Source organism: Cannabis sativa, chromosome 7 (assembly GCF_029168945.1).
Source record: "Cannabis sativa cultivar Pink pepper isolate KNU-18-1 chromosome 7, ASM2916894v1, whole genome shotgun sequence".
Lineage (NCBI taxonomy): Eukaryota > Viridiplantae > Streptophyta > Magnoliopsida > Rosales > Cannabaceae > Cannabis > Cannabis sativa.
In genome coordinates, this window is record NC_083607.1 from 15,470,524 (window position 1) to 15,486,276 (window position 15,753).

Here is a 15,753-nt window from a genome sequence, read left to right on the forward strand (position 1 = left end):
GTGGCGCTGATGTCGGCAGGGGAAGAAAAAGAGGGCCAATAGGGCTTTTGTCCTTTTGTGCTCTCTTTTGGGTTTCAAAAATACCAATTTGAGAGCTTTGGCCTTTATTTTTGTCATTTTTTTTTTATTTCTTTTCTTTTCTTTTAATAATACTATATTTTTTTTTTCAATCAAGCACAAACAACATTAAATCCAAACAAAATATTTTCAACATGAAATATATCATAATAATTTTAATAAAAATATTTATTTAAAATCTAATTAATTTGTATTTCTTTAAATAAAAACATTGCATTTTCTTAACTTTTTATTTCTTTTTCTCTATTATGCTATAAATACTAATGATTATTTATAAACAAAGATAAAATTAATCTTTAATAAATTATTTTCAATATAAAAATATATTGTATTAATTTCATGAAAATATTATAAAGAATTAATTTTATTTTGTATTTTTACACTATAAAATACTAAGTATTTTGGCATTTAACACAACCCCCAACTAGCTTATTGCTAGTCCCTAGGAATTCAAGCGGATAACAAAATGTTAAAAGTTATTGGAAAGATACTTATTCAGTCTATGGAAAGTTCTATACATTTTTGGCACTGTACCAACTTTTATTAACTACTAGTGTTATTTCCTGACTAACACAGAAGTAGTTGCCAAAAACTAAAGAATCCAGTATCCCTAGAGGAGTAGACATATAGAGAGGAATTTCACAATATCAAGGATTTTGTGATTAAGGAAATGTAATAGTGGAAGAAAGGTTGTATTGAATACAACTTGCCAGATCCTATTACGAAGAGAATACTACATACTACACTTGATCTGGATATCAAGGTGTTGAGATTAACTAAAATGCACTTTTTGTTTTATATTAGTGCAAGTGGGAGTTTGTTGGGTTTTGTGCCCTAAATAAAATCCATTTTAATATAATTAAATTTACTAATTAATAAAGATCAGAAACTGCATTTTATGTTGCATGGTTCACATGATTTATTTCATGATTGTTTAATGTATAAATTCTATTAAGTCCAGAACATATGTATTTGTTCATGATTATAGTGTCGTCAGCATAGTGGAATATAATCATGATTATATGTTCAAAAGTTTAATTTCCTGATTTGTCAATTCACTGGATTTAGACTGGCATGATAATCAGCGATAGGTATACTTACACCTTTGATAAGTGTTATGTCCTTTCCAGGGCATTGACAAAGTTTACCAGTATCGGAAGTATGGAGTATACATTGGAAGGGACCGATATTGATCTTAGATAAGATATCATAAACTTACCGTTATATCTTTCTAAGTCAATATCAATGGTTAGTCTTAGAGTGTTATTTGTGTTCTTTGATTTGTTAGTTAAGCCTACTTTTTGGTCTGGGTGATACGTACATTTTGGGAAGATGATAGTACAATTGAGTGGGAGCGCTAATCATAGATATGGAATCTATAACTTCTATCTGGATATAGAAGTGAAATGATGATTTCCTTCGAGCTTGGCTGAACAGAGATAAATGATTGAGATCTCATTTCAGTAATTATATTAGTTTACTCAAATATCATTTATAGGTAGCTAAGTGTTTTAAGGACAAAATACATTGAAGGGTAGAACGGTAAATTTGTCCCTATTCAGTGTAGATCATCTATAGAGGATCCTTGACTATTAGGATTGTAACAATGGATAATGATAACGTATCTATATCGTGGTACATATAGAGCGTTTTATATAACTGAGAGTGTATTCAATTCCAAGTTCTATAGTGGTTCAATGAGGAATTAATAAGTTGAGAATTTACTTGGTGAATTCTAGATCTATTTATTTTAAGCTCGGTTATATAGGCATATGGTCCCCTCACTAGTTGGGATAACACTGCTTGCAGACTCAGTTAATTGATTTTAGTTAATCAATTATAATTCTAAAATTAGACTATGTCTTATTTAAGAATTTTCACTAAGCAAGGGCTTAATTGTGAAGAAAAGAGGTTTTGGGGTCAATTTGTTAATTAAGAGACTTTGTATGGTCTAATTAATAAATTACATAAACGGAAATTTTATTTAGTAATTAATTATAATTATTAAATAAATAGTTTTGACATTTATAAGGCTGAATTGGAAAATATGGTATTATTTAAAAGAAGAGTAAGTGGTTGGAAAAAGTGGCAAAATTGTAACGAGTAATTGGTCTCACTAAAGTGTACGGCCATATGTTAATTTTGCCCAATATTTTATTCTTTTTTAATCCATATAATTCAACCCTAAGCCCTAGTTGAAACACTATAAAAGGAATATGATACTCTCACTCATAAAACTTTTTGTCAACTTGAGTGTTCAACCAAACCTAGATGAGAAAGTTCCTTCCTTAGTGTTTCTAACCTCCTTCATTGTTCTTCACCATTCAAACCTATAGTGAGTGAGTGACATGCCCACACATAGCAAGTCAAGTACTCAATCATAGTGAGTAAGACGGTGGTAACCAAACCCGAAGGAGAGAAAGAGATCTAGGTTCAGATCTTGATAATGCTTTGCTACAGAAAGGAATCAAGGGCTAGAGATCTTGTACGGAAGGAGTCATATTATTCCGCTGCAATCAATGTAAGGTTTTCTTAAACCCTTATGTGTTTATTTTCATTGTTTTAGAGAATTCATATTTAGGATGCTAATGAAACATACTTGTTAGTAAATCTAGATCTTGGTAAAATATTCCCAACATGATCTCAATCTTGAGATGGTTAAGTTCTAGCTTAATTGTACTATATGAGTTCTTTGACTTGTTCGTTACCAGTTTACGCGTAGAACTAGCTCATACTTACATCTTGAAAATGTTGGGTTTTATGCCCTAAATAAAACTCATTTCAATATAATCAGATTTACTTATTAATATAGATCAGAAATAACATTTAATGTTGCATGGTTCACATGATTTATTTCATGATTATGTGTACATAATGTATAAATTCATGTGAAACCCTTTTCACATACCTGATCCTGTTTATTGTGCTGTCAACACATTGGAAAGTAAACATGACTATGTGAATAAAGTTTCATAGATTTAACAGACACAGGGTTTTACTGATATGATAATCTACAACAAAGTTTACTTGCATTTGGAGAAATGCTATGTTCTTTCCAGAGCATTGGTTAAAGTAAAGCTCAAGTTGGATGCATGGAGTATGCATCGGAAGGGACCGATATTGAACTTTGACTTAGATTTATTGAACTTACCGTAATATCTATTCAAGTCAATATCGCCTAGTTGATCCTAGATCAAATGATCTTAATCCTGTTATGATTAGGCTCGATCTCGAGAGGCTATTCGTGTTCTTTGATTTGTTAGTTAAGCCTACTATTGGGTTAGGGTGATACGTACATTTTGGGAACACGGTAGTACAATTGAGTGGGAGCGCTAACATAAACATGGAATCTATAGCTTCTATCTGGCAAATAGTAAGTAAAGGATGATCTCCTTCGAGCTTGACCAAACGAAAATAAATGGTGGAGATCTCCTTTCACATAAGCTGAAACATCATTTATACGGGGTTAAATTTTTTAAGGATTAAATACATTGTAGGGTGTAACGGTAATCTAATCACTTTACAGTGTAGATCATTCATATAGAGGATCATTGATCAAATTATGATTATAAAAATGGATAACTAATGATGTGTCTATATGGTGGAACATATGGAGCATTCTATATACTGAGAGTGCAATTCTAAGTTCTATGCGTGGATTCAACGAAGAATTAATAAGTCAGTGAATCTAGGTTATAAATTCTTGATCTGCTTATTGGAAGCTCGGTTATATAGAACCATGGTCCCCCCACTAGTTGAGATAATATTGCTTGTAAGATTCATATAATTGGTTTTGATTAATCAATCATAATTCTCAAATTAGACTATGTCTATTTGTGAATTTTTCACTAAGTAAGGGCGAAATTGTAAAGAAAGAGTTTTAGGAGCATATTTGTTAATTATGATACTTTGTATGGTTCAATTAATAAATATGATAAATGACAATATTATTTAATAATTATTTATAGTTATTAAATAGTTAGAATTGGCATTTAAATGGTTGAATTAGAAATTGGCGTTTTTGAGAAAATCAGATGCAGAAAAGATAAAACTATAAAATTACAAAAAGTGAGGCCCAAATCCACATGTATAGGGCCGACCACTTTTGTAGGATTTTACCTCTGATATTTTCATTATTTTAATGCCAAATAATTCAAACCTAACCCTAGTGGAATGCTATAAATAGATAGCGAAGGCTTCAGGAAATTTACACTAAAAATTTCACACTTTTCATTCAGAAAAAACTGAGCCTCTCTCTCTCCCTATCTTTGGCCGACCACTCCCTCTCTCTCTTCTTCCTAAAGATTTCGAAATTCTTAGTGTTAGAGTAGTGCCCACACACAGCAAGTGATACTTCAATCCTAGTGAGGAAGATCGTGAAGAAAGTCTTTAAGCAAGAAGGAGTTTCAGCACTAAAGAATCAGAGAAGGAGATCCAGGTTCAGATATTGATAATGATCTGCTACAGAAAGGAATCAAGGGCTAGATATCTGAATGGAAGGAGTCATTATATTCCGCTGCACCCAATGTAAGGTTTACTAAACTTTATATGTGTTTATTTCATCGTTTTAGAAAGTTCGTGTTTAGGGTGTTAATCAACATACTTGTGAGTAGATCTAAGATCCTGGTATAATAATTTCCAACAACTGGCCTCAGAGCCATGGTAATTGATTTGCTTGCAAGAAATTTGGATTTTAAAACGATTGTTTGATGTTTTGGATGGTATCATGTTGTATTGAGTGTTATTTGATGATTGATTGATGTTTGTGAATTTTCGTGAAAAATAATTGAATATCTGTTTCTAGAATTATTTTTATTGGATAGTATGGAGAAAATTAAGCAATTTACTTTTTTACAAAACTCAATTTCGATTTAATTTGAATTAGTTATGATTTTTTGAAGTTTCGGAAAAAAAAATCAGGAATCGGGCAACCAGCTTCTGCGCGCAAAAATCATGCTGGTGACCCTCCTTCGCCGAGAAACCACGCCCATGCACTCCCCATGCGCGCGCGGACGAGTATACACAGCATAATGTCCGTACAGCTCGCATTTTTTTCGTTTTTCTTCGATTTTTCATGCTTTTTCATGGATTTAACTTCTGATTTTTTGTGTAGTTCTGTATTTATACATTTACTATTCCTAATTTAATTCTAATTATCATAATTAAATTAATTAATATTTTTTAAATTAAATTCATGATATTAGTGTAATTTGAATTTGAAAATAGTAAATATCTATCCTTTTTTTTTTGCTTAATTATCTATCTTATTTTTAAATTTGATTATATCTTATCTTATTTTTAAATTTAAGGTCAGATATTAAATTTTTTAAATTAATTTTTTTTTAAATAATTTGACCTTATTTAAATTTAAAATAAGATAACTATAATCATGTAATTTTAAATAGATATAAGATATTTTGCTAACTTTTAAATTTTGTTATTTTATTTATTTAAATTAAATTTAAATTCTGAAAAAGATATTTATTTATCTTTTTTAATTTTTATCTAATTTTTATTTATAAAATAACATTAAATTTTTAAAAAGTAGTTAGCAAATTTTGAAATGATATTTAGGTTGGTTGAAACCTAATTTTTCAAAATTGTAGGTTTAATTTTAAATATTATTTTATTAATTTCGAAAATATTTAAATTTTTTAATTTTTTTTTAATTTTTGAAAATAAATTTTTATTTGATCAATTATTTTTTTCGAAATTATTTATTTAAAATTAAATAAATCCTACATCCAACTATCTAGCTAACCTTGTTGCACGAGTATGTGTTTTAGCTTGTTTGTAAGTTTTTAAAACCTATTATTGCTTGATTGCAAATAGCCATGGTTAACTTGTTGACAGATCCAATGATCTGATTTTAACTCATGGCTCCCTTGGTCAAGTAAATAATTTGTAACAGGTAATTTTCACAATCTTCTTTCATCTGTGTATGACCTAGCAACATGATAGGATCCATCCAAATTGTGTGCCTCTGTGAGCCTATATGTTTAATTTTGTTATAGATGCATATAGGATGTTGTTGCTAAATAAAATATCATAGTTCTTGATAGATTTTATTTAGGCCCATTTAGTTTTGGGCCTATTCAATTAATAACAGTTGTTCATTTTAAGGTTAAATTCCTCTCTTTTGGGCCTTGTGTGAGAGTTGAGAGCCATAGTAGTGGGTACGACATACTGAACCCAGCACCCCCTCACATGAACTACCCCAATTGTGAAGGCCCATTTGCCTGATTTGAATAACTGTACTAGGTTAATTAAATTAGTTTAACCTAATAAAATTGATTAGCAACATAATTAATTTCACATATTTTGAAATTAATTTAAGAAAACCATAGTTTAAAGAATTTTTTATTCTAAGCTAAACTATATGTCTTTTCTTGTATTTAATTAAATATAGAATTATAACCATCTAGATTCTTTCTGAAGCTTAATTTAAATTTTTCATTAAATATTCCTATTTAAGTTTATATTTAGTTATCTATAACTAATCAGCTTAAATCTGAATATCTTTTGGATTTAAAATTTCAAAATTAAGTTGATGAATTTTAGGAATTGGTTATTAAGATTCTTTAGATATTTTTTTTAAGTTGATATCTTTTCGAATATTAGCTTAAAATGGAATATTTTCAAATTAAGTGGTTACAACTTAATTTTTGATATTTAATTAAATTTAAATTTGAAAATATTTAAGTTCTATTTTTTTTAATACAACTTAAATTAGATATTTTTTCAAATTTTGTGGAAAAGATACTTAGATAAATAAGATATTTTCTAGATAGTTATTTCTAGACTACTTATTATTTCTAATATTAAATAGGAAAATATTATACATTGTGAAATTAATTATTTAAATAATTAATTTTGGTACAATTTATTTTAAGTATTTTTTCTTAGTATTAAACTAGAGATTAATAATTAAGCCTTCTCTACACTTAATTATTTATTTCTTGAATTTAATACATTTAATTAAATTGAAAATTAAATATCTAAGTTGATTTTCATCATAATACTTAAATATTTCTTTTTCATGACATTTAATTAAATAGAAAATTATTTTAAGTGGAAATTTATTTTTTTTCAACTTAAATTTAAATAATTTTCAAAATATATATTTTTTTGCTTATTTTATTAATCAAATTTCGAAATTGCATTTCTTAAATGCTGGAATTTCGAATTTTATTTGAAAAATAGATTAAAGTTATAAATTATTTACTTTAATTTTGGACCAACTTAAATCAATAATTTTTTCATTTAATGATTAATTAAAATAAATGAAGTAAAATAAATTTTATTAGAAATTTAATTAATTATTCAAAGGAAAATCTAGAAAGGTGATATTTTTGCTTGAAGTATTTTTCTAGTGTATTTAATTAAATAGAAAATTAATATTTAAGTTGATTTTCATCATCATACTTAAATATTTGAAATTTTTCTTATATATATTTAATTAAATAGGAAAATTATATTTTTTGTTGTAAATAAATTTTATTAATTAATTTTGGGCCAACATTAAATTAGAATAATTTTTCCAGGATTTATTTTTTTATTTCAACATGCATTTTAGAAAATTATATTCTTAAATACTTTAACTTTTCGTAATGCAATATATATTTATAGAAAATTAAATTTGAGTTGTAAATTAGTTTAAATTAATTTTGTAACAACTTAAATTGAATATTTTTCTAAATATTTATTGGAAATTATTACTAAGATGGAAATAATTCATGTTATTTTCATATCCATCTAAGTAAAATTTATAAATATTAAATTAAAATTTATATTTAGAATTTTTCATTCTAAATTGGAAATTTTAATTAAATAAATATATATTTAAAATAAATAGATTAAATAAAGAGAATCAAAGAAAATAGAACTCTCTTTAAATAATGAGCTTTATTATTAAGATATTCGATCTCCATTGTTGGTTTTACATCGCGTTTGTTTTAGTGAGTAATCCTTCCTAATGGAGGAACGTTCATTAGCAATTTCGCACCGTTTAATCTCGAAAGATAAGTAGTTTGTAAGTGTTTTATATGGTATGGATCACCCTAATGGTGGCGACCATATTTGACTTGCAAATTATGAAACAATGGTGGAAGCTCATAAGATAGAATTGCCTTGACTCTCGCCTAAATGGGACAACGCTGAATTCCAATCTTGATCGAATAAAAGGTTGCTAGAATGTTTAACATTTTAGATGAGCTGACAACTCTATTCAATGGATGGTAGCTTTGACTCTTGCCTAAACGGGACATTGATATCAGTTTGTTGAAGACCTTGGAAATTATTTAGGATTGTATGTTTTAGTATTTTCACTTGTCATTCCTACTTGCTATATGTTTAATAATTTCTGAATTGGGCATGAATTTATATTGAACCATGTTATTTTCTCTTATTAAGTTGTAGTTTAATTTCGAATCTTCATTGTTGGTCTAACTTGGTTTGTTTATCTAATGAGATAAATCCCTAGTGGATTTTCACCATTAGACATACATAATAGTGTTAGATCTCGAAAGATAAATATTGTATATGCAACATCTAGCTGTTCATCAATTGATGACACCTTAGACTAGTATTTTTACAATATGAAACAAGAAGATTGTATAAATAAGATTACTTTAACTCTCGCTAATCGAAGCATCGTTGGATTCTTATTTTTAAACGAAATTATATTCCTCTTAGCTTATTCATTTCTAATTAGCTCAATAACATATCATTGGATGAATGATCTATATATCATATCATGTCATTCTATATTTTCTCTTAAGAAATTAAATGACGCATATGATTATAATCCCGAAATTCTATTCCCAATTGATATAAATCCTCAATCTTAGAAATCTCCTACTTGTATAAGCAAATCAGACTTAGAGTTAAATTAGTAGTGGTGGTCCAAGAAAGAATTACTCATTATATTTGGTATAAATTTAAGTCTTTGACTTTAATTTTAGATTCCAAACAGAAATTTTCTTATATTTCTAATTCCACGATACAATACAGTTACACTTTTACAAGTGTTTAATAACCATTTTCTATCATTGGTTTCAAACTGTATGGAATATGAGTTTAGTATTCTGTGACCAGGATCCACTTGCACTATTCTAAGAACTCTTTGATGTAATTAAACCTAAGTCATCAAAAGACACTACCACATTTTTTTTAATCTATGGCATTTGTATCTTGTTCATAGTGGTTTTGACAAGATCAATCTCTGCAAAGAGTTAATATGCCTATATCCACTGAAAGTAGTTCATCTCATTTGTAGATGGATGTACATTCAAGGGTGGATATGAGTTTTTCGTTGTATTCTTAAAACGATCACTCTAGATTATACCTTATGCAAAGAAATTTGAAATGTTTGAAAAATTTCATAAATTTCTAGCAATGGTTAAAACCATTAAGGTAAGTGGTTAAAGATCTTGCGAGCTGATATGGGTGGAGAAATAGTTAGTAGATATGCAGTTCAAAGATCATTAAATTGATTTTGAATTATATCCAAACTTACCTCCCCAGAAATTTCGATTTGCATATTGATGATTAGTTACTAGTCGTTGCCTAAATCCTTCTATGGTAATACAATTTCAGAATGATGTAATGGTTGTATACTTAATGTAAATCATTACTAGATTCATGGATGACCTAATCAAAATCTTAAAAAAAGCTAGAACTTTTAACCATGGTTTGTTAGCTATTCTAAGTGATTAGGGGTGGACCATCCCATTGTCAATAAATAAGAAAGTGTTTGTTCAAACAAATACTAAGTCTGAAAATAAAGTAGCAAATAAAGGAGATATTTAATTCTTGATTCCAAAAGTGTTCTATCATCTTATATGACATATGATAATCCCACTGCCTCTGTTGTCTTGTCACAACCGAAGAGATCAATACCATTTAGTTTTCTTAGACATAATTCACGGTACCTTGTCGTAGTGGGAGAGTTTCTAGGAACTCACCCTCTTATGACTTGGGAGACACTAGTGATTTAAAATCCATTGTGAGTTTAAACAAGTAATGGATTGTCAAGATAAGAAACTAAGAAGAAAAGCCAATAGAATTATGGTTTAATCCATTCACATGGAGTAACCTAAAGTTTTCTATTACAAGGACATAAAAGGAAATTTTCGTTTATAAGTCTATTCAATGGACTTAACAAAACTTCTTGTTCCTAGTATTATAGGTTTGAGTTTATCTAAACCTATGGCTTGTGGTATACCTGGTAATTACTTACTCTAATGCAAGCAACTTACTTTAGTAAGATGCTGAAGCATTTTCTTTCTAATGGCGATCTATAGAAGCTTCTCGACTTCTAGGCATAGATTTTATTTATCTAAGGAAAAGTCTCAACTATTCCAGAAAAGATAAAGCCATGAAAGAATTTCTTAAATCAACAGTGAGAGGTCTTAGATATGCTTTTGTATGCCTTAGACAAGACACCTGCTGTTGAGTGGGAGTAATGAGTAGGTATCAGATTAATCCAGGAGAAGAACATTGGAAGACAATCAAGTAAATCTTAAGATTAAGAAGAGGAACTATATGTTAGTCTATAAGGGTGTGTTTAAAACTCTTAGACTACACCACATCAGATTTCAAAATTTGCCTTTGTGCTAGAAAATCGTTATGATAAGATGGTGATTACTCTGGGGGTGGAATAGTGATTTTGGAGAAGTGTAAAAATCTATCTGAAGTCTCTAGGTCTACCAGAAAGGGACTGAATGTTAAAGTTGCAGGAAAGGTACTTATTCAGTCTAAGGAAAGTTCTATACATTTTTGGCACCATTCCAAATTTCCTTAACTACTAGTGTTATTTCCTGATTAACCAAAAGTAGTTGCAAAAGGTATAGAATCCAGTATCCCAAGAGAGTAGACATATAGAGAGGAATTTCACATTATCAATGATTTTGTGATTAAGGAAGAGTAATGGTGGAGAAAAGGTTGTGTTTAATTCAACCTTTCAAATCCTATTACGAGGAGTTTACTACTACTACACTTGATTTGTATATCAAGGTGTTGAGATTATTTGAAATGCACATTTTGTTTTATATTAGTGCAAGTGGGAGTTTGTTGGGTTTTATGCCCTAAATAAAACTCATTTCAATATAATCAGATTTACTTATTAATATAGATCAGAAATAACATTTAATGTTGCATGGTTCACATGATTTATTTCATGATTATATGTACATAATATATAAATTCATCTGAAACCCTTTTCACAAGCCTGATCCTATTTATTGTGCTGTCAACACATTGGAAAGTAAACATGACAATGTGAATAAAGTTTCCTAGATTTATCAGACATAGGGTTTTACTGATATCATACTCTACAACAGAGTTTACTTGCATTTGGAGAAATGCTATGTTCTTTCCAGAGCATTGGTTAAAGTAAAGCTCAGGTTGGAAGCATGGAGTATGCATCGGAAGGGACCGATATTGATCTTTGACTTAGATTTATTAAACTTACCGTAATATCTATTCAAGTCAATATCGCCTAGTTGATCCTAGATCAAATGATCTTAATCCTGTTATGATTAGGCTCGATCTCGAGAGGCTATTCGTGTTCTTTGATTTGTTAGTTAAGCCTACTTTTGGGTCAGGGTGATACGTACATTTTGGGAACACGGTAGTACAATGAAGTGGGAGCGCTAACATAAACATGGAATCTATAGCTTCTATCTGGCAAATAGTAAGTAAAGGATGATCTCCTTCGAGCTTGACCAAATGAAAAATAAATGGTGGAGATCTCATTTCACATAAGCTGAAATATCATTTATACGGGGTTAAGTGTTTTAAGGATTAAATACATTGTAGGGTGTAACAGTAATCCAATCCCTTTACAGTGTAGATCATTCATATAGAGGATCATTGATCAAGGATTATAACAATGGATAACTAATGATGTGTCTATATGGTGGAACATATAGAGCACTCTATATACTGAGAGTGCAATTCTAAGTTATATGCGTGGATTCAACGAAGAATTAATAAGTCAGTGAATTTAGGTTATAAATTCTTGATCTGCTTATTGGAAGCTCGGTTATATAGACCCATGGTCCCCCCACTAGTTGAGATAATATTCCTTGTAAGACTCATATAATTGTTTTTGATTAATCAATCATAATTTTCAAATTAGACTATGTCTATTTGTGAATTTTTCACTAAGTAAGGGCGAAATTGTAAAGAAAGAGTTTTAGGGGCATATTTGTTAATTATGATACTTTGTATGGTTCATTTAATAAATATCATAAATGACAATATTATTTAATAATTATTTATAGTTATTAAATAGTTAGAATTGACATTTAAATGGTTGAATTAGAAAATTAGCATTTTTGAGAAAATCAGATGCAGAAAAGATAAAACTGCAAAATTGCAAAAAGTGAGGCCCAAATCCACATGTATAGGGCCAGCCACTTTTGTAGGGTTTTACCTCTGATATTTTCATTATTTTAATGCCAAATAATTCAAACCTAACTCTAGTGGAATGCTATAAATAGATAGTGAAGGCTTCAGGAAATTTACACTAAAAATTTCACACTTTTCATTCAAAAAAAACTAAGCCTCTCTCTCTCCCTATCTTTGGTCGACCACTCCTTCTCTCTCTTCTTCCTAAAGATTTCGAAATTCTTAGTGTTAGAGTAGTGCCCACACACAGCAAGTGATACCTCAATCATAGTGAGGAAGATCGTTAAGAAAGACTTTCAGCAAGAAGGAGTTTCAGCACTAAAGAATCAGAGAAGGAGATCCAGGTTCAGATATTGATAATGCTTTGCTACAGAAAGGAATCAAGGGCTAGATATCTGAACGAAAGGAGTCATTATATTCCGCTGCACCCAATGTAAGGTTTACTAAACTTTATATGTGTTTATTTCATCGCTTTAGAAAGTTCATATTTAGGGTGTAAATCAACATGCTTGTGAGTAGATCTAAGATCCTGGTAAAATAATTTTCAACAGAAAATTCGAAAGTGTAATTAATTGGGAGCTTTAATTATAGATATTGAATTTATAACTTCTATAACTATTTGGAAGTGAAACGATGGTTTCCTTAAAGTTTAGCTAAATGCGATAAATGATACATAGAGCGCTCATTTTAATAATTATATTAGTTTATTAAAATATCATTTACAAGTAGCAAAGTGTTTTAAGAATAAAATACATCAAAGGATAAACAATAAATATGTCCATACTTGATGTAAAGTATATAGATGATCCTTGATTGTCTAGGTTGTAACAATAGGTAATTCATAGTGTATCTATAATTGGTATATAGCGTTCTATGTAATCAAGTGTAACGCCCTAATCTATAGGGATGCCACATGTGTAATTTTATAAACTAGTTTAATACTGATAGATTAATTATTAAAAATCATGATAATATTAAAAACTTAACTAAAACAAAACACTAAAAATGGACATTATAAAGACATAAAAAGCGTGTTCCAAGGATCCATGTTATAATTTTTTTTACAAAAGAACTAAATACGACGACGCCTTAAAAGCTTAAAATCAAAATACACAGTAGATATAGCCCAAAATAATTCTTGGCAACCCAGCACGCAGGTCGGTGAGGTCAATATGTACATTGCTGGAGAAGACTGTCACCTCATGGTTGATCTAGTTTTTCTTTGCCTTTACCTGCACCACATAGCACCCGTGAGTCACAAGGACTCAGGAAGAAAAGTAATAGTAATAATCATATATTTTATTATTTGAATATTATCATTTATACACAATCAAAATCAAATCATCACACATTGTTCATAAGATGAAATCCAAATCACTACTGGCATCTGCCACGAATAAGCATCAATATACAGATATCTAGTAATACAAAACCATTATACTAATAATAAAAATCATATTCATTTAATAATATAAATTATATGTATATGTTATCTCATAAAGTAACCATCTTCATTACATTACATTACCTAATCAGGCAAGTCGATGCTTTAGTCTGATAATATTGTATTGCATTGCCTAATCAGGCAAGCCCATGCCATAGCCTAGCACACACATATCACATAATTGCATCACCTAATCAAGTGAGCCCGTACCTACGCTCGGTACTCATATGTCACTGATGTTCGTACCTACGCCCGGTACGTCGTGAAGAAGAAACCCTACATCGGTTTCAATAAATGCCATAACCTAGCAATTTTCATATCATTGACGCCCGTATCTATACGTCGCCAGGAGGAAACCCTACAACGGTTTCATTCTATTCCATAACCTAGCAATTTTCATATCATTAACGCCCGTATCTACACGTCTCCTGGAGGAAACCCTACAACGGTTTCATTCTATGCCATAATTTGGCAATTTTCATATTACTGACGCCCGTATCTACAAGTTGTCAGGAGTATCACATCACCTAATCAGGTGAGCCTATACCTACGCTCAGTACTCATTTGTCATTGACACCCGTACCTACGCCCGGTACGTCACCAAGAGTATCGCATCACCTAATTAGGTGAGCCCGTATATCACATTCATAGCATCATTACATTATCATTGCTTAACTAATCAATCTTTTTATTATATAACTGTTATCCCGAAATTGGCACTCTGACGTGGCATCACAAGAATGGTGACACGTGGCATCAACTTAGAGCACCTGGTTGGATGAACATGCCGAGCAGGATGCCTCACTGGCATATCCATGATGGAATACTTAACGAGCCGTGCAGAATGAGCAGCACTTAGCGAATTCAACCAAGCACTTCGTGAGTCACCAACTCAATCCCTATAACTCAGGGATCAACTTGCGTGGATGTGGCATACACACGATTCCACTATCGGTGTATACAACCTCAATCCCACAATCCTAGCATTCAGCAATGATCACACGATCAATCTGTTTATGCGCTTTGTAACGAGAGAGGAAACCATTCCTCCTCAAGTTTCTTGCCCTATAAATAGTGAGGAATGTTCACTGGGCAAGGGGGACGAAAACTATAAAACAGTGATCATACGCCTAAACGCTATAAGCTAAGGCTATCTAAGAATTATATATTCAGAGATACTATTGTAAGAGCTATAAGAAAAGGAATCTTCTTCCTTATTCTTAAGTCAATACAACTAACGAGGATTAGGCTATTACCGAACTGCTCGGGGCTGAACCTCTATAAAATTTCGGTGTCTTCTTATTATTATTATTTGCTTTATTACGTATTCTTATTACGACACATCGTTTATTGCTTATAAAAAAGACTCATTGTCGTCGCCTAAAAGCGAAGTCAACATTTTGGTGCTTTCATTGAGAGAAGAATCACAGATCGCTCTTTCGACACGATGGTGCAAACTCGCAGAGGCCTGTCCGACCCAGCAAACTCACAGACGCTGGATCCAATGTTGCAGGACCCAGGGAGTTTGACGGTTCCACCCACTGTCAATCCTGGACAGGCGGGGAGCGTGGTGAATGATGGAACAACTCCTGTTACTGAAACTGCACCTGGTGTGCAAGAGACCGGAAACCACGGTTCCGCACCCAGCCAGGACGTTCATAACATGATTGTGTTGGAAAATATTTTACCAGGATCTTAGATCTACTCACAAGTATGTTGATTAACACCCTAAATATGAACTTTCTAAAACGATGAAATAAACACATATAAAGTTTAGTAAACCTTACATTGGGTGCAGCGGAATAATATGACTCCTT